Source organism: Podarcis erhardii, assembly GCF_964252035.2.
Source record: "Podarcis erhardii genome assembly, chromosome: 4".
NCBI classification, from domain to species: domain Eukaryota; kingdom Metazoa; phylum Chordata; class Lepidosauria; order Squamata; family Lacertidae; genus Podarcis; species Podarcis erhardii.
In genome coordinates this window covers 38,204,663-38,223,348 of record NC_138508.1, presented here as the reverse complement: position 1 = coordinate 38,223,348, position 18,686 = coordinate 38,204,663, and the positions used below count along the sequence as shown (strand labels likewise).

Below are 18,686 nucleotides of genomic sequence, written 5' to 3'. Positions count from 1 at the left end.
CTTTGTGTGACGATTTGCCAAGGGGAGCTGGCAGACAGTTGCCACGGGGCAGGATTTCAGTGGCTGGTGGTGATCTGGCTGTTTAGCTGGGCTGATCTCACGGAGAGGCCAAGAATACCTTACAGAGAAGTTTGCAGCGCCCGGAAAAAAAAAATGCCTTTCAGGGGCGCTGCCCAACTGAGAGATCAATACTTTTAGCTACACAAAAGTCTGCCCAGTGACGAGGTCGGGGGGGACGGTGCGAAATACTGATTTTATTGGCTGATCATTTCCCAAAATCTCTCTCAGTCAACAACAGTGCAGCAGCACGATTCTAGGGAGGGCTGGTGATCCACAACAGGGACCTAAAACAGTATTGACTTCATATTGAGATGCTCTCTTTAAATTATTACTTGAGTGGATGGATGGCTTTAATAAAACAGCAAAAGGGTCTTGTGGCACCTTAAAGACTCAACCTCCTTATGGCTTAAGCTTTTGTGGACTAGAGTATAGCTCATCTTGCGGTAGCTGCTTCCATGTATCATGCTGAATACCTATGTCACTAAAGCTTATACCATAATAAATTTTTCAATCTTTAAAGTGCTACAAGACTATTATCTTTTGCAGCAACAGACTAACGAGGCTACCCCTCTGGAAATTGTAAGAAAACATTACAGCCGCTCAGTGGTGACAGTATGGCCTGTGGCTACATGTCTGTTCCCTGACAAGTTTTAAAGTTCTGTTAAACTGTCTTGTCTGCAGGATGGCATGGATGTATGCTTGAACAACATGTTTGTTTTATGCATTACCTTGGCATCGCAAGTGCAGTTAACAGTATGGATGCACTTATGTATGCCTCAAACAAGGATTAATCTATCACTTCCTTTTTAAAATAACATTAGTGCCAATATCGTATGGTGTGGAGAAAGTCCTATGGCATCCATTTTTCTGCATTTTATGCTTAAGTGTTCAGTATGATATGTAGAAACAACTACTGGTCAGGTTTCTGTAAAGCTTTCACAGTCTTGTACATTACATGGTAACATAATAATAAATAAACAAACAACAATTTATAACTGAAGCAGCTTCTCAATCAGTTTTCTAAATCAGGTTTTCAGGCCCTATCCAATGACTACTCTTACATTTTAAAGATTGTATGACCTCTGCATAGTCATATCCCCTTATCTGATGCTATTCACACATAGAAAAGTAGATACCAACAGAAGTCCTAGGAACAGAAAGACTCCAGATCAGCTCCAAAGTTCACAGATTTTCTTTGGAAATACATGCCTGTTTATCGGTTCTTCCATTTTAGTTTCCCATACGTACAAAAGTACATATTAATCCAGAGAGAGGTGAGCTGTAGTCTCTTTTCCTATTAAAAGTTCTTGTTTCTGTAATCGAAAGAAAGCACGAAAGGCCCCACAACCCTCTTTTCTAACTGTAAATCTGTGATGTGAGTATATATTTCTGTGCTTCTGAGAGCACAGAAGCTGTTTCCATTTAAGAATATGAAGAACTTAATTCTGTCCTCCTAGACAGTGAAAATGCACTATGACTTTTCACTTTAAAACTGTTAGATTCCCCCCCCCTTTTTTTATATCTATATAACAATGAGGACCAGAGAGAGGTAGAGGAAGAAATAGATTATAAGGTCACATTGCAGCTGATAAGCAACCATTTTGACAAAGATATATAACACAACTGTTTTGATTTAAAAGCACTTTGGGAGCAAGGAGCGCTTTTTGGCTAGTTAGGTAGCGATGGGGTGCTCGTATGCTTATTAGTGGCAATTAACAAATAATAAATAACTGAAAATTGATACATATGTAGCAAGTAAAGTTCTCCAGGACATAGAATGATGAAAAGTTTACAGTGCAATCCTATACATGTCTACTCAGAAGTAAGCTCTATTTAGTTCAATGAGGCTTTCAGGTAACTGGGTATAGGCTAGAGCCGAGAATATCCAATATTACTTACGGTATCTGAGAGTAAGCCTCACTGGAACACAGTGAGATTTACTTAAGTAAACAGGCATAAAATTGTTTGCATGTTAAATTTATTTGTGTTAGGAGCAGGCCAGAAAGAAAATTGCCAGCCTAGATCCACATATTTGACTCCCGCTTATGCAGTACCTTGATCATGGCAAACTCTTATGTGTGTAGGCAGCTTCTAAGAAGTGCACACCTTTGCTTCTCTAGACAAAATCCAAAGAGTCCTGAGGTGCCTTAAAATCTCACAAGTGCACTCCCAGTCTGCAGAAGCTTATGCTGCATACAAACTGACTGCCTTATGTCTCTTGAGCAAGGGCTTAAGGCTGTAGTGTAAGTCTGATATGTTGGAAAATAAACTCTTTTTTAACTCAGTGGTTTGTCCGCAGTGTTCTAACAATGTAAATGAATTTGTTGTAACTTATTTGCTCTTCAAAGTGTTTGTGTTTTGTATGTGCACACATAAATAGTGTGGCACTAGTATTCTGCTTCCCTCCCCCCCCCCCTTCATCCTCCCCTCTCCAAGCTGTTTAGTTGTATCATCCTATGAACTGCATCATTGTTTTTAAGATGCTTATATTTTACCAAAATACCAAACGTCAAGAACCAAGTATTACAGTTATCTCATCAGTGCCTTTTAGAACATTGTTGGATAACTGTAATACTTGGTTCTTGACATTCAGAAAAATTAAATTAAATCAAAATATGTGAGTACCTGCATCTGATGGATTTAGTTCTAGTTACAGGTAGGTAGCCGCATTGGTCTGCCGTAGTCGAAACAAAATAAATTAAATTAAATTAAATTTAAAAATTCCTTCCAGTAGCACCTTAGAGATCAAGTAAGTTAGTTATTGGTATGACCTTTCGTGTTCAAGAAGTGTGCATGCACACGAAAGCTCATACCAATGACTACCTTAGTTGGTCTCTAAGGTGCTACTGGAATTTATTTATTTATTTATTTATTTATTTATTGTTTTTGACATGGATTTAGTGACATCCCAAAATTGCTGATCACCTGTGAAAAATCTTAGTGATAGTTCTTAGCATTTAAGACATCCATATTTAATAAATTATCTTATTTACATCTTTTAAAATTGCTTTTATTGTTTATTAAAACATGTTTTTATAACAAGTCTATGGAACAAGTTGAAAGCAGTAATTGGGATGCTGACATCTATTGGATTGCTTCAGAAACAGTATGATATGGTTTCAATGAGGGTGAGGGAGTAGGAATCTAATTCCCCCCCCCTTTTTTGGGGGGGGTGTTAATTCAATCAGATGCATATGCAGCAAAGGAAACTGTAGATGTATTTCAGCATTTTGGTAAGTTCAAGTAAAACTGATTTTCCATTAATTATCTTCATGGATCTTAAAAATAGGTGAGCTTTGACTCATTAGAGGCACCTGTCTTTGAACAGAATCAGGGCCTCAAATTTGACTCAAACTCTTGTACTATATGAGGAATGGTGAGGCATAAATGCAAGTTAGTTTCTATAATGCTAAACAATAGACATATCTGAAACAAGACACTGTTTCACATGCTCTCTGACATTTCTCAGAGAAAAACAGTGCATTTGTCAAGCATTGGAGAAACAAGTTCATATTATGATAGTGAGCAAGCCAAATAAATGAGCCATCTCTATGCCCTGCCAAATAATTTCTGAAACATTAACTTCAGACATTTCTCTAGAATTCAGAAAGTACATTTGTAACTCTTGATGTCATAATTTTAGAATATGCAGAGCTGCCTTATTCTGAACAGACCAATGATCCATCTAGCCCAGTCATATCAACTTTGACTAGCCATTGATCCTCTAGGCTTCAGGCAAAAGTCTTTGCCAGGCCTGTTGTATTGGATACTTTAATCACAGATACTAGAGACTGAAAATGGAATTTTCAATGGAAAACTGGTAACTTATAGTGAGATACATTACATATCAGTCTAATTAGATAAACATTAGAAATATTGTTAAATTCAAATTCAGTTTCTTAAGACACTGAATTATGATAGCCTAATTAGTACAGTGGGAAGGTAAAATTATTATTTTTTAAAAAACCAGGTACTTTGCTGTTAAGAACACCCTCACATCAGGGTCACCTGAATCAGATAAGAAAAGATCCAAATGATCTCACTCAGCAGTTTCAAATATGTTGAACAGAACTGGATACAAGTTGCAATCATGTGGGACCTCATAGCATAAAAGGCATGGGACTCTAAGTCTCTGAGCAATATCATGTCAAAACAGCCACTGGATGGGAGAGGAACCATCACAACACAGTGTCCCCAGTTCCCAAGCCTGCCTGTCCCAAAGCATGCCACAGTCAGTGGTATCAAAAGCCTCCAAGAGGTCCAGGAGAATCTTCTTTGAAAGTCACCCCAAAATGTGACCAAGTCATTTTATGTGCAGAAGCCAACCATGAAACCAGATTAAAATGAGTCCAGATAATCAGTCTAATCCAATCGTGTGGGGGTTGTGCAGTAACCATCTGCTCAAGTTCCTTGACCAGGAAAGTGATATTTGCAACCAGCCCAAAGTGATTGCAGTCCTTGGGTTCCAAAGGGTTTCTAAAAAGCTGTCTCTCACAGAAGGAGACACTATTAACATCCTGGACTCAGCCAATCATTTCTACTAGAAGTAAACAAGCATGAAGGAAAGGGGTCAAGACAAAGGGTAGGCTGCACTTCACAAGCACTCTTTTCACATCCTTATGTCACTACAACTAAGAATTTATTTATTTATTTATTTATTTAATAAAAAAAGGAGGACCAGGGTGGGCCCTGGACATATTCATCAACCGAACAAAGTTAGTAGTATCTAGGCTGAGGTGGATGCAAATTATTTTATCATCCAAGTGTTTAGCAAAGTAGTCATAACAATGCATAAAAAGTTCCCTTATATCATTTTTTTCAGACTAGGTTGCAAAAGGCTGCAAGCTGCCTAGAAAATCTCTGCTGGATAACACTGCCTCGACTTGATGGCGGTGGCAAAATATTGTCTCTTCACTGCTATCACCCATGTAGAGCAGGCTCATAAGTTAGGCTCATAAGAGTTTCCTGCCACTTGTGTTCAGTCTGTCTCCTTAACAGCTTCATCTTATTTTAAAATAATGAGTAAACAGGTTCTGCTAAATGGTACTTAGAAATGAGTGTGTTAACAGTGTCCCAAATCCTACAGAGCACCAGCAACAGCAGCAGGAATCTCAGAATTCTCTGAGTCCATGTGCCTTTAAGGATGGCCCATTAATAGAGCTGCCACACTGGCAGAACAAAATAATTGCTTAAGTTTAAGAATCACATGAAAATGATCTGACTATGACGGGGGGGGGGTGTGTCAAAGAAAAGTCCCTATTATTATATTATATTATATTATATTATATTATATTATATTATATTATATTTTATTTTATTTTATTTTATTTTATTTTATTTTATTTTATTTTATTTTATTTTATTTTATTTTATTTTATTATTTTATTTTATTTTATTTTATTTTATTTTATAATAATTATATTATATTATTATTATAGGGACTTTTCTTTGACACCCCTCCCCCCGTCATAGTTTCCCCAGCCACTCTGGGCGGCTCCCAACAGAATATTAAAAACATGATAAAACATCAAACATGAAAAACTTCCCTAAACACCCCCATCACCATATACTGTCTAATCAGGAACATGAAATCAGCAGCATAACCTGCCACGTGTCAATGACATTCTGAAACACCCCCATGGTTTGTCATGTCAGCAATGAATACCTGAGCTGTACCAGATGAAGCAGCCAAGACATAAATGTTTTGAGAACACTTAACATATTGTGAATATTAGAGAGCACACCAATCAGGAACTTTGTACTCTCTCTTACACAACTGCTCAACATCAGGAAACTCCTAACTCCATCGAGACACAACTAAGTCCATTGCCAATTAGTGACTAAACTATATATATTATAACCACAATCTATTGAGTTGGAGCAAACAAGGCTGCCATGGCAGAAATGTTTAATGGGTGCTTGAAGTTTTTAGTCTTTTGTGAATTCCTATAGAAAACAACCTCTCTGAATTATGTGTGGCTTGACACTTTGTTATCCAAAAGTTTTTGCACTTCGCCAAATGTTGTAGTGCACTTCTAGCCTTTTTAATATGTTGTTTAAGAGAAAATGCTAATTTAAACCTGCATTTTTAGGGGGCAAAATGCTTGCTTAAATACATATCAAAATAGTATTTTTGTTATTGGAAAATAAAACTCCAAGGTGGCTTTCACCACTGGAAGCTAAGGCCCGGAAAAGACTCAATATGGAGGCCGAATGGCCGAAGTATTGGGAAATATTAGAAAAAGATGGAGATAATTGGAAATTGCAGAGTATGGAGAAAATGAAAGGTAAAGTGCGAGATTGGTTACATTACGCTCAGATTAAAGAAGTTTTTAAACTTGACAAAAAGTTAGGATTCCAGGTGGAAAAATCGAAGTTGGAAACGGAATTGTTAGAGCCTAAGACTAAGGTACTTTCAAGAATGTATAACTTGCTGTTAAAATGGAACACACAAGATGAAACGGTCAAATCGGCTATGATAAAGTGGGCACAGGACATTGGGTATAATATCATGTTTGAGGACTGGGAAAGGTTGTGGACCATTGGGCTGAATTTCACTGCATGTAATGCTGTGAAAGAAAATGTTATGAAAATGATATATAGATGGTACATGACCCCAGTCAAACTTGCAAAAATATACCATTTGTCTGATAACAAATGTTGGAAATGTAAAGAAAACGAAGGAACGTTCTTTCACCTCTGGTGGACCTGCCCGAGAGTGAAGGCTTTCTGGGAAATGATATATAATGAGCTGAAGAAGGTACTTAAGTATACCTTTCCTAAGAAACCAGAGGCCTTCCTTCTGGGTATTGTCGGCCAGAGGGTGTTAAAGAAAGACCGAACATTTTTTATGTATGCAACAACAGCAGCAAGGATACTCGTCGCTAAGCACTGGAAAACCCAAGATTTACCCACACTGGAAGAATGGCAGATGCAACTGATAGACTATATGGAACTCGCCAAGATGACTGGCAGAATCCGAGACATGGGAGAGGAGACGGTAGAAGAAGACTGGAAGAAATTTAAGACCTACCTACAGAAACATTGTAAATTGTATGAATGTTAAGAAGGATAAACAACTTGGCACCATTAAGCTAGATGAAGTGAAATATGAAGATAAGTTAAATTTAAGAAAAGACAAATTTTGGATAACTATTAGGCTAAATCTAAATTTTTAAGGTTTGAATAAATGATATCTAAAACTAGAGATACAACTGGAAAATTAGAAAATAAGATTGGAAATAAGGTGATAAATTGCTGGTTAAAATTTTATATTAAGGAACGCAGGAGCGGGAGATGTGAGGGAGTCCAAAGAAGTTAAGAAAATATGTTAAGATATGTGTTATATTGTTTTTCTGTATTGTAATTATAAAAAACTGTCAATAAACATTTAAAAAAACAAAAAAACAAAATAGTATTTTTGAGATATTTCTTAAATTCATGAACTAATGTATTGAATTGAATAAAAAATAGTAAAACTATCCTGTGAATTGGCCTTAACCCCCTTTAAAGCCACCACCAAATCTTGTGGCAGAAAATTCCATTGTTTTATTTATGTATTCATGTGGAAAGGTATTGGGGAGAAGGTCTGTTTGACCTAAATCTCCTGCAAATCATTGTTGTGAGAAAGGGAGAAGATGTAGTCAGGGCTTCCCCCCCCCCCAGCCAAAACTAAGTACTGGCACCTCTCAGGTGGGCGCCATTGCTGTTATAAGAGAACAAGGGAGACATTCAGGAAAATAGTACTGGATGTAGCACTGTCCACTTTCTACATACTATGCATAGATTTAAGAGTAGAGACAGGCGCAGGTTGATCACAGTAGCAAAAAGGGCAACTGCTCACAGAAATTGCTATACTTGTATAAAGAGCTGCTTATGCATTTTCCAGGTTGGCCTGTGTGTGGCCAGGTGGAGAAAAGTAAGGTGACAGAGGTACCTTGGGTTAAGAACTTACCGTAATTAGTTCTGAAGCTCCGTTCTTAACCTGAAAATGTTCTTAACCTGAGGTACCACTTTAGCTAATGGGGCCTCCCGCTGCTGCCGCGTGATTTCTGTTCTCATCCTGAAGCAAAGTTCTTAACCAGAGGTACTATTTCTGGGTTAGCGGAGTGTGTAACCTAAATCGTCTGCAACCTGAGGTACCACTGTATCTGGGTATAACATGGCAAAAAATGGAACACTCTAGGAATTACTGTGGAGATAAGCTACATGAGATGGTAATATGAGATAGTATATATGTTGAAGAAAAGGTAAGCACCTGTTAATCTGAGAGTCATGCTATAGGAAGTCTGGGATATAGCTCAGTTGGTAGAGCATGAGTCTCTTAATCTCAGGGTCATGGGTTAGAAACCCACATTGGGCAAAAGATTCCTGCATTGCAGGGGGTTGGACTAGATGACGCTTGTGGTCCCTTCCAACTCTACAATTTTATGATTCTATTATTTCACCTCTAATTACAAGTTATGATTAAAAGTCTATGTAGATTTATTTCTATTTTTTGTGAAAAATATTAGTACTTTGTGTGTTAAAGGAAGCCAGTTGATCACAGAGTTTAAGATACATGCAGATTCTACCCAGAATGCTCTCCTCTTCAGATAGAATGATATGGACAGCATTGGCTAAGTCAGAATCTTGCTTTCTCTTCAGCTTGGCCAAGGGCTAGTTTCCTTCCTTCTGTTAAAAAAGAATTGAAATTATAACCCATTAAAAACAGTTAAAAGAAATTACAGTCTCGGGAATAGGTTGGGTCCTGAAAACACACTTTTACACTTATCACATTTTGCTAAATTTCATTGCTGCAAATATGAGTAGTACAAAGAAAATGATACAGAATGCAGAGACACATCTTTCTTAGGGCGTCTATTGTCACTATTGAAATATTTTGCATCACTCTATTGTTGTTGCCTTTTTAGATATAAAAAAATATATGTTGTCAGATACAACGGCTGTGCAACTGAGGGTGTGTCAAGGCAGAAGCAGGCAATCTGTCATCAATGAGAGCAGCATCACCCAGTCTCTCAACCTGGAAGCAGGCCTGACAGGGAAGGTTTTTATAGTACCAGGGATAGTTACGTATCCAGATCTGGTTCATTGGTTCAACGAGTGTTCTTTGTATCTAGCCTCTTTGCAGTTCTCTATTTTGGCTAGGTCTGTAAAGCAGTGCTCAGACTGCATCCCACCTTACATTCTTTAGATCCGAGAAAGGGAACCTGTGGACCTCCAGATGTTGTTGAGCTACAAATTTCTTCATCCCAGACCACTAGCAGGGGATAATGGGAGTTGTAGTCTAGTAGCATCAGGAGGGCCACTGGTTTCATTTCCCTTCTTTAAATAATCACTTCACTACCCCTTGTTTACTTATTTCAGGCTCTCTCCTGCCCCCCTCAAACTTTCCTGTTGGCTGGGGCTGATGGGAGTTGTATTCCAAAACATCTGGATGACATCACATTGGGGAAAGTCTGAGTTATACCATAACATTTGTTAAATGAATCTAGGTGCCAGCCTATTGTTTCGAAATCCAGTTTAAGATAATCAGGGACAAACCTAAAGCATTATAATCTATATGTGTGTTTCCATATAATTTCTTCATCAAGTTATGCACAAGAACATACTTAGATAGATGCTACACCTATTAATTATTAAAACTATATACCTATAGCTATTATATGTGAAATAGGTAAAGTTGAAAGATACTATTGCAGTGGAAGACTGTATCCCACTCACTGCCTTCCTTTTCCCCTCACCCCTTGTCCTTAACAGCACCGTCATTTTTCTATAACATCAATTTCCTTCAGAAACAAACAGGATTCTTTTCTATAAAAAAATACTCAGAAATTGAAGCTTATTAAATTCATTGAGGCGTTTAAGAGATGCTTCATTATTCCACCCCTTTCTCACATTGCCCGGGGCAGAGGTGACCATTGGTGCCTCTGCAGTACCATGATCTTTCAGGGTAGTGCTGCATGCTTTATGATGAGAGATGCGAAACATTAGCCATCCAGCTGCTGCCTGAGCCTGCAGGCCTTATATATGAGCTGCTACCATGGCCAGCTACATTAAAGGCCATTGTGTGCTTAGAGAAGGGAGACTGCGAGGCTGCCAGAGGAGTGCACCTTTTATTTGTACAATGCTTTCTCTCCCAGTTGCATGACATATCCACAGTCTTGCTTATTTTATCAACATGTAACACTTTGTAGAGCAGTAGAGAAGTTACAGTGTCTTTAAAGCTTAGAATTTTTTTTGCCTGGAGCCCACATACACAGATTGTAGAAGACACGTGTTAATATATTTTGTTTTAATGGCCTACATATACTCCCGTAAAGCTATTTTGTTATGATAACAAAATAGCCATATTTTGTTATGAAAAGTAATGATTCTCGACTTTGTCGAAATAGGTACCCCCAAAATGATGTAATACAGAATAGTGATTTTCACACTTTTGCTAATACTGTATCCTGAGGTAAGTCTGTCATTCGGTCAATTAGCCACTTTCATGTGGTTTTAGGTGCAAAAGATAGTACAAAGTAGCCATGGCTAAATTTGACTATTTCCAATATATCTAGTGTAATCTTATCCATAATTCAATTCAGTTCTGTTTTCCCACTAATCTGTCAGTCTTTTTTAAAAAGCAAAAACAAAAAACAAAAAACTTTAAAAGTACAATTTGAATTGTTATTTTTTCTCTGAATACACGTATTTCTCTCAAAATGTAGATTGAAATGCTTATTTTATCTCTAAGTACATCTTAATGTGTATTTATCTCAATGTAATATTTCAGCACAACTTTTGATAGATAAAACTGCCAAGAACTGCATCACAGCTTCAGGAGAAATGGCAAAGCTGGTGTTTCAAACTACACAATAGTGCAAGATCTGCAGATTTCATATAAGAATTTCCCTAAGTTATATTTATTAAGCATCCCTATTACAAAATGCCATATTTTTTTTGTTAGATGCACAGTGTTGTAAAGCCTCTTACAAATCTCTGACACATGTGGAATAAATACACCATCAAGTCGACAACGTTCAGAAATTGTGCCTCAGACTTACAATAATCTAAAGGAATTGTGACTCAGGCCCCATAGCCTGGTATCAGTTCAAAATGTAAACTAAGCTAGGACAGGTTGAGTCATAACATTTGCACGCATCCAGAGCAGGCTTCCTCAACCTGGGCCCTCCAGATGTTTTTGGCCTACAACTCCCATGATCCCTAGCTAGAAGGACCAGTGGTCAGGGATGATGGGAATTGTAGTCTCAAAACATCTGGAGGGTCGAAGTTGAGGAAGCCTGATCCAGAGTGTTCACAAGACCGGTGTCCCTGCCCCTAAAGTGCTCCTCCAACACAATTTCTTTTACCTTTCTTGTAAGATACCCCCCACATGTCCAAGCCCAGATAAAAGACCTATAAAGAATTTCTTAGGGAGGCTATCCATTTACCTTGCCTAGTAAACACTGCTGTATTAATGGTAAGCATGATCTCATTTGTGGCAGTGGCAATATTGGTACTTAGGCAGGGACCTAACAAAGACAAGGAGGACTTTTGTCAGATTAACAATATAAACAGGGCCAGCCCAATATATTTTGGCACCTGAGGCAAACTACACAACGGTGTCCTCCCTTCCTGCCAGGGAAGAGGGGGTGAGTGAATATCTCATGGGTGGGCCACGCCTGACTATAAAATACCTCAATCCAGTAGTAACTGTTGCTCAGTGGCATAGCGTGAGTGGGGCTGCAGGGGCGATTGCTCTGGACACAAAAATCTTAGGGGCGCAAAAATTCAAAAGAAAACGGGAGTAATAATAAGAAATAAAGAAGATTGCGTCATCCCCCTCACATAGAGCATTTCCAATATTTGTGTGGGCAGACTGTGGAGAAAATTTGGGCGACAGCCAGTTGCTAGGGCACCCTCGGCATGGGCGTTAGAAAGCTACCTGCTCCCAACCATTAAGAAGGCCTGAAAGATATACCTCTTGCATCTGGCATATTCATGATTGATATTTTACAACTGGAATTCTGCTTCGTTATTGCTGTGAAAAGTGTTTTAATTGACTGGGTATTTTTACTGGCTGTTCTCTTTGGTGGAGGGGGGAGGGCAAGATTTGTTAATTTTATTGTATCTGTGTTGTCCATAATAATTTTTATTGTAAATTGGCTTGGAGAAGCATTGCCTAAAAAGGCAGCCTAGAAGTACTTTAAATAAATAAATTGTTGGTTTGAAAACATTGCTCTCTTTTTGTGTGTGTAAAATAGCATGGACACTAAACAGTTCTGCTAGCGTAAGGAGTTTTAGCTGTGCAGTGGAACTTCCCCACCTTCTCCTCTCCCTTTAAAAGACAGATTTCAGGCTTTCCTGGCCTACAGTAAAAACAATGGGCTTTTTAGCTTAGCATGATGCTTGCACAAGCTTTGAACCTGCATCAGTAGCTCAGCATCCAGGATAGTGTGGGGTATCCTTACTGCTGGTATTCAGAACTTCTTTTCTAGAAGCAGTACTGGGTGAGTATGGCAATCCTGAAATTACACACTGGCCTATAAAGCAAGAAAATTAAAAGGGAAATTTTAAATTTCAAGTAAAGTTTCCTAAAATTGCAGGGGATTGAGGGTTGTTTTGTTTTTAAATCAAATGTACCCACAGAGCAGAGTGAGCAGTCCTAGTTTTACCCAGCGAGAGAAGACATACATAGCAAACCTTGCTACTTTTTACACTTCACAAAATAGTGCAAGCTGGGAAGTGCGGGTCCACTGTGCATCACTAGTCCAGTAGGTGCCTGTGAGACACAACCTCATAGCACGTAGCATTTGAAACAGCAATATATAGACTAACTGGTGGAAGATGGAGACAGATTGGCTAAGACAATGCCTATCACGCATCTCTTATCTCATTCTACTACTGTAATTCTACATCTATAGCACAGGGGGCAAAGCAGATTTCTCTGAACTCTTACTAGGAAGACCTGTAGTTATCGAAAAGGAAGTAGCTGCTACTATTCTCCCTAACCACAACTGCCTCCCGCTTGCCTCTCTGTAGTCTCTCCGTGTGTCTGCTATACAACACACACAAAAATATCAGCCCCAAAATGCACTCACCGGACATAGAAACATTCTGATGGGATAATACACCAACATTCTTATAGAATCATAGAATCATAGAGTTGGAAGAGACCACAAGGGCCATCGAGTCCAACCCCCTGCCAAGCAGGAAACACCATCAGAGCACTCCTGACATATGGTTGTCAAGCCTCTGCTTAAAGACCTTCAAAGAAGGAGACTCCACCACACTCCTTGGCAGCAAATTCCACTGTCAAACAGCTCTTACTGTCAGGAAGTTCTTCCTAATGTTCAGGTGGAATCTTCTTTCTTGTAGTTTGGATCCATTGCTCCGTGTCCGCTTCTCTGGAGCAGCAGAAAACAACCTTTCTCCCTCCTCTATGTGACATCCTTTTATATATTTGAACATGGCTATCATATCACCCCTTAACCTCCTCTTCTCCAGGCTAAACATGCCCAGCTCCCTTAGCCGTTCCTCATAAGGCATCATTTCCAGGCCTTTGACCATTTTGGTTGCCCTCCTCTGGACACGTTCCAGTTTGTCAGTGTCCTTCTTGAACTGTGGTGCCCAGAACTGGACACAGTACTCCAGGTGAGGTCTGACCAGAGCAGAATACAGTGGCACTATTACTTCCCTTGATCTAGATGCTATACTCCTATTGATGCAGCCCAGAATTGCATTGGCTTTTTTAGCTGCCGCGTCACACTGTTGGCTCATGTCAAGTTTGTGGTCAACCAAGACTCCTAGATCCTCCTAGATCAAATTTACGAACGGTTTAATAGTGCTTCACATGATGCTGGGTTGATGGATGGATGCTTATTTGAATGGTCCTGTCAGTGCGGGGTGGGGATGATTAAGGATACCATTCCAGTAGATCTAGTGTTCTGTGTGATGGAGCCAGGGAGCGAGAGAATGCCTTTGGGTAAACTTTGCAGCACAGCCGTTTTGTATTACACCACATCCAGGGATTTCTCTGTTAATCATGTTGTTGCTCATTAAAACTTGATTTGATTTGTGGGCTTTAAACATTATTCCTTGTGATAAAACTCTTGCTGACTTGCCCTTGTATTTTGTTTCTGTTGAGTCATCCCACGCAGACATTGGAACAGAGGACCCTTCATGTCTAAGAGAAAGCAAGTCAAAAAAGAGCAGTCAGTATTTGCTCTGCTGCCTATTGCCTCCTTCTTCCTTTGCCCCTCTCTTCTCATTGTCTCGTCAGTTTTCACAATGCCTGATTCCTTATTTCTCCTTTAACTATGGATGTGACTGCATACCTTGTTTTTACCGAGTCTTAAGTCCAAACTAGATGTGACACATATAGTTGCATTTACCTTTCTACCAACTTCTCCCTTTTTCAGACGGAAAACATCCTATGTCAAAAACAGTAGAGCAGAGAAAGCGGTAGGTGGGAATAATCAGAAGGCTTAACCATTTGCCTTTTGATTAGTTTTTCACTAGCATGGCAAGGATATTGTGAGCAGGGAAACAGCCCAAGGAGAAAGGGTCAAGTTCCTTCTGTCCCTGCTGCTCCTTTGCTCAAAGATGAAGCTTGCTGAGGACTGCTTTTGATTTTATTTTTATTTTCTACTAAAAAAAACCATTTAGGAGAAAAAAAACATACATGCCTAGTTATGTCCTTACTTCAGGCTCAATTATAGTTATATTTAAGCAGAAAAAGTTAAATATTGCGCTCCTCCCAACTTAGCACAACGAACCCTTCTTAAGATTTATAATATTAACTTGCAACGTATTTAGGATTAGGGAGAATGTAAGAAGCACCCTGCTGAATTTGACAGTGGCCAACCCAATGCCGGCTTAGGGAATTGTGCAAACAGGATACCATGGTCAATGGTACTAGAAGCCACTGAAAGATCAAGAAGTACTATCACACTCCCTCGGTCCTGCTCTTAAGACAGATCATCTGACAGCTGACTAAGGCTGATTCAGTCCTCACACAGTGCTAGAACCCAGACTGAAATGGATCCAGATAATCTCTATCCACCTGGAATTCCTGCAACTGCCCCCCCCCCACTTTTTCCACTTCCCTTACCCCAAAAAGGGCATATTCACAACCAGATGGCAATAGTTATAAACTAGGGTTCAGGAACCTCCAAATGATGCTCAACTCCCATAATCACCACTGGGTGGCGTTGATGGGAAATGGATTCCAGCAAGATCTGGGCTTACTACCACCTGTTGAAGGGCAAGATGCACAACTCCATTGTGTAGGGATGCATTCACCACACCCTGGACCCTCCTGTTCATACCTTCTCCACCAGAATGGCTTTCACCAGCCAGGATGGACAGGGGTCAAGAGAAGTTAAGATAGCATCATTGCAAGGGTCCCGCCCACATCACTGTGTGACTTGCGCCCACCGTGCATAATTTTACTAACTTGTATAAACTCCGGTTGTTGTTGTTTTTCTAAACAAAAAATCTGAAACACACTGGGAAATATTACAATGAAGTACTAACAATAATTCTTTTCACATCATCATCAGTTCTATAATGCAACAAACAAGCTATCACTTTGCTTTGGAACACGTTTTTAAAAGAAAAGCCTGACTTGCATTTCATATACCTTTTAATTGCATAACTTTCTAGAGAAATGCCTGAAGTAACTGATATTATACTAGTTTGAAATCTTGTTTCTTCTGTTATATTTTGCTCCAAGAAAACCCGTTTATCCTAAATAGAACCCAATAAGGCAGACATGTATGTACAAAATATTTTTCCCCAATGTGATCCCATTGAGATCCCAATATGAAATTCTGCAGGTAGATCAATACAATATTTTATTAAAAAATTGTTATATTAATTTTAATCACTTTTTATAATTTTAATTTTTGTACTTACATTTAAATTTTAAAGTAAGTCCATCTTGTGACATATCATATTAAAGTCCATGAAGTTCTGATGAGATTGGTGTTTTTAGTTTTGACTTCTCGCAATGCTGGGCTGAGCTTTTTAAGATTTTTGTGTAATCTGACAAGGCCAAAATTGTCAATTTATTGAAATGTCAAACCCTCATAATTAAAAAATGGGATGTGGTAAAAAGCTAAAATTTTGATCATTCAACAAGTGTACAAAATGTTAAGAAAACTGGATAACATTTTCCCCTAATATCAACCATTTGTTTCTTGGTTTCTTACTGCCAGTCCAAATCTTATAAGTGTATTTATGAAATTAGGGGTTTTCACCCCTTGGTTCCTCACTTTTTACCAATTAAATCCCATTCTGTTCATCCAGTTTCAGGAGATCCTTCTGGACCTCTTTGTAGTCTTCTTGGGATTTGACCATCCTGATTAATTTGGGGCCACTACACACCTCAATGATGGAATGTTGATAGCAATAGAATAGTGAAGCCTTGCTCGAAGGCTTATAGTATATTTTTGCTTGAGTCCAACAGAAAATTGAATAGAAACAACAAACTCTACTATATATTCCTGCTAACAACTAGCTGTCAACATTATATTGAGTGTATTTATTCAGTAATCAGTGTATTTAATTGGTTAGGTCATTCACCATATGTATAGGATGGGGCTTTTCAACCAGAGTAGACTCATGTAAAATTATATTCAGTGTAGATAGCAATCGAGTATGCAAAAAAATGCATAAATTATATTGGGGTTAATGGGATTTACAGTGCAATCCTATAGATGTTGACTTAGAAGTAAGCTGCACTGACTTCAATGGCACTTACTGCCAGGAAACTTTATATAGAATTTCATTTTAAACTTTGCATAAATGTGTGCCAAATTATAGTCACTATGTTACAGTAGCAATGATCAATAGATAAAAACCAATTACCTTTTTAACCATTCATTATCTAAATACTCTATTCAACAGGTTCTATAGAATATGACTTCTAATAAAGTGTATGGAGTGGAATCATGGTGAGAATTTAGAGAACATATCGAGCCATGCTTCTGAATTTTGAAACTGGCTGTTAGAGATACCAGCACCAGCATTTTAAAAGAACACTGATTTTCCACAGTAAATGTCGAGCTTTTAAGTGAGAATATGCTGAGGTAAAGTAAATTGGCTTTTGGGCTACAGAGGCACCCCAAGGTGTTTGGCTACCTGAGGGGGGGGGGTCAAAATCCTTTTGTATGGTAAATATACAACTATGAAGTTTATGTTCAAGTAAATGTAGCCCTGTGAAGTGCAGCTCCTAAAAGATATTTGGAGACAGTGGCATAGCATGGGTTGCCAGCACCAGGAACATGTGGAGAGGATGGGGAGGGAAACGGACAGATTACACATGCACATTCAACTGCCTAACAGGATCCACATCACCCAGGAGAGTGCAGCCGCAGAGATAAGAAAAGAAGAATCATTCTGTTATCTGGAGAGATCACTTCCTAGTTTGCATGGAGAAGCCATTTTCAACAGAGCCCAGCAACAGAAGCATGCATCTATATTGAGGCATATTTCATTTTTTTGTGCCCCTAACAATTTTGCGCCATGGGCAACCAACCCTGTGTCCTCCTATAGTATGCCACTGCCTGGAGGTCAAAGCCTTTTGATCTGGAGGAGCTGCCAGAATTGAAGATCGGAAATGGGGTTTTGTGTGTAGATTATAAAGAGGGTGAATAAGAAGAAACCATCCAGAGAAAATAGTGGAGGGGAAAAAACAGTAACCATCTACCCTCCAGAAGCATTTATTCAGCAACAGTTCCACAGCCAGGGAGTGACAGACTGAAGCCTAGGGCTGCACTCCAGCCCAGGATTGTGTGAGAAGAAGCAGATCTGAGAGACAAATCTCTCACCTAAAGAGAAATTATTTATTGGACTCAATCCCGTCCATTTTTTTTTTAAAGTTTAGAACCTTAACTTAACTTACATATTTTGATTTTAAAATTTTGATTTAATATTTTCAACAACAAATGCTAAGCTTGAAGTTCAATGGCATTAAAAATTAACAAACATTGCAATTGCTATAATATCAAAAACACAGCAGCATATAAATAAAACAACAACAACAACAACAACAACAACAACAACAACAGTTATTACAACTCAGTACAAACTCCTTATTATTCAAAATATCAGAAATAGCTGCTGAGCACTACCCCTGTGCCAGTTGGCAATCCAGTCACAGATGGGCAGAATACAAATAAATTATTATTATTATATCTCTGGGGAGGGGCTGCTTTACCCAGTGTAGCAGCAGCAGCACATTCGCAGAGGCAGCAATATCTTTCATACTATTTCATCTCAACTTCTTTTTCACCCTCAAAGAGAGAATTTAATTACTTGTTTTCAGAGGGGGTGGGACAACAGCTTCCATCAATGACCCCCCCGCCCTGTCTGCAGTGCCTTTTCTCCATGTGGGGTATTATAGAATCCCTTAGGATTCCCTTCCCACAACCCCTTAGGAGGCGTGCTATGGTCTCTCTCTCTCTCTCTCTCTCTCTCCTCGTAGATGTCACAAGCCCTAGGAGAAGAGCCACAGAACTAGATCCCTTTAGATCTTGGCCTTCAAGTCTGGCACATCTGCCAAGGCCTGAGCTTTTAAAGTCACCTGGAGAGAAGAAGAACAGACAGCCCCAGTCAGTTTAACAGAATCAGAACCC

The 18,686-nt window shown here is 38.9% G+C and overlaps 1 long non-coding RNA gene across 1 annotated transcript; it reads right to left on the bottom strand.

Annotated features, from left to right (window-relative positions):
- Positions 1 to 13,865: 13,865 nt before the first annotated feature.
- On the bottom strand, positions 13,866 to 18,454 carry LOC309340814. The gene is made up of 2 exons (XR_014156117.1): positions 18,367 to 18,454; positions 13,866 to 14,230 (listed from the first exon to the last, which is right to left on the bottom strand). It is a non-coding gene; the product is annotated as an uncharacterized lncRNA (long non-coding RNA).
- Between the last annotated feature and the right edge of the window lie 232 nt (positions 18,455 to 18,686).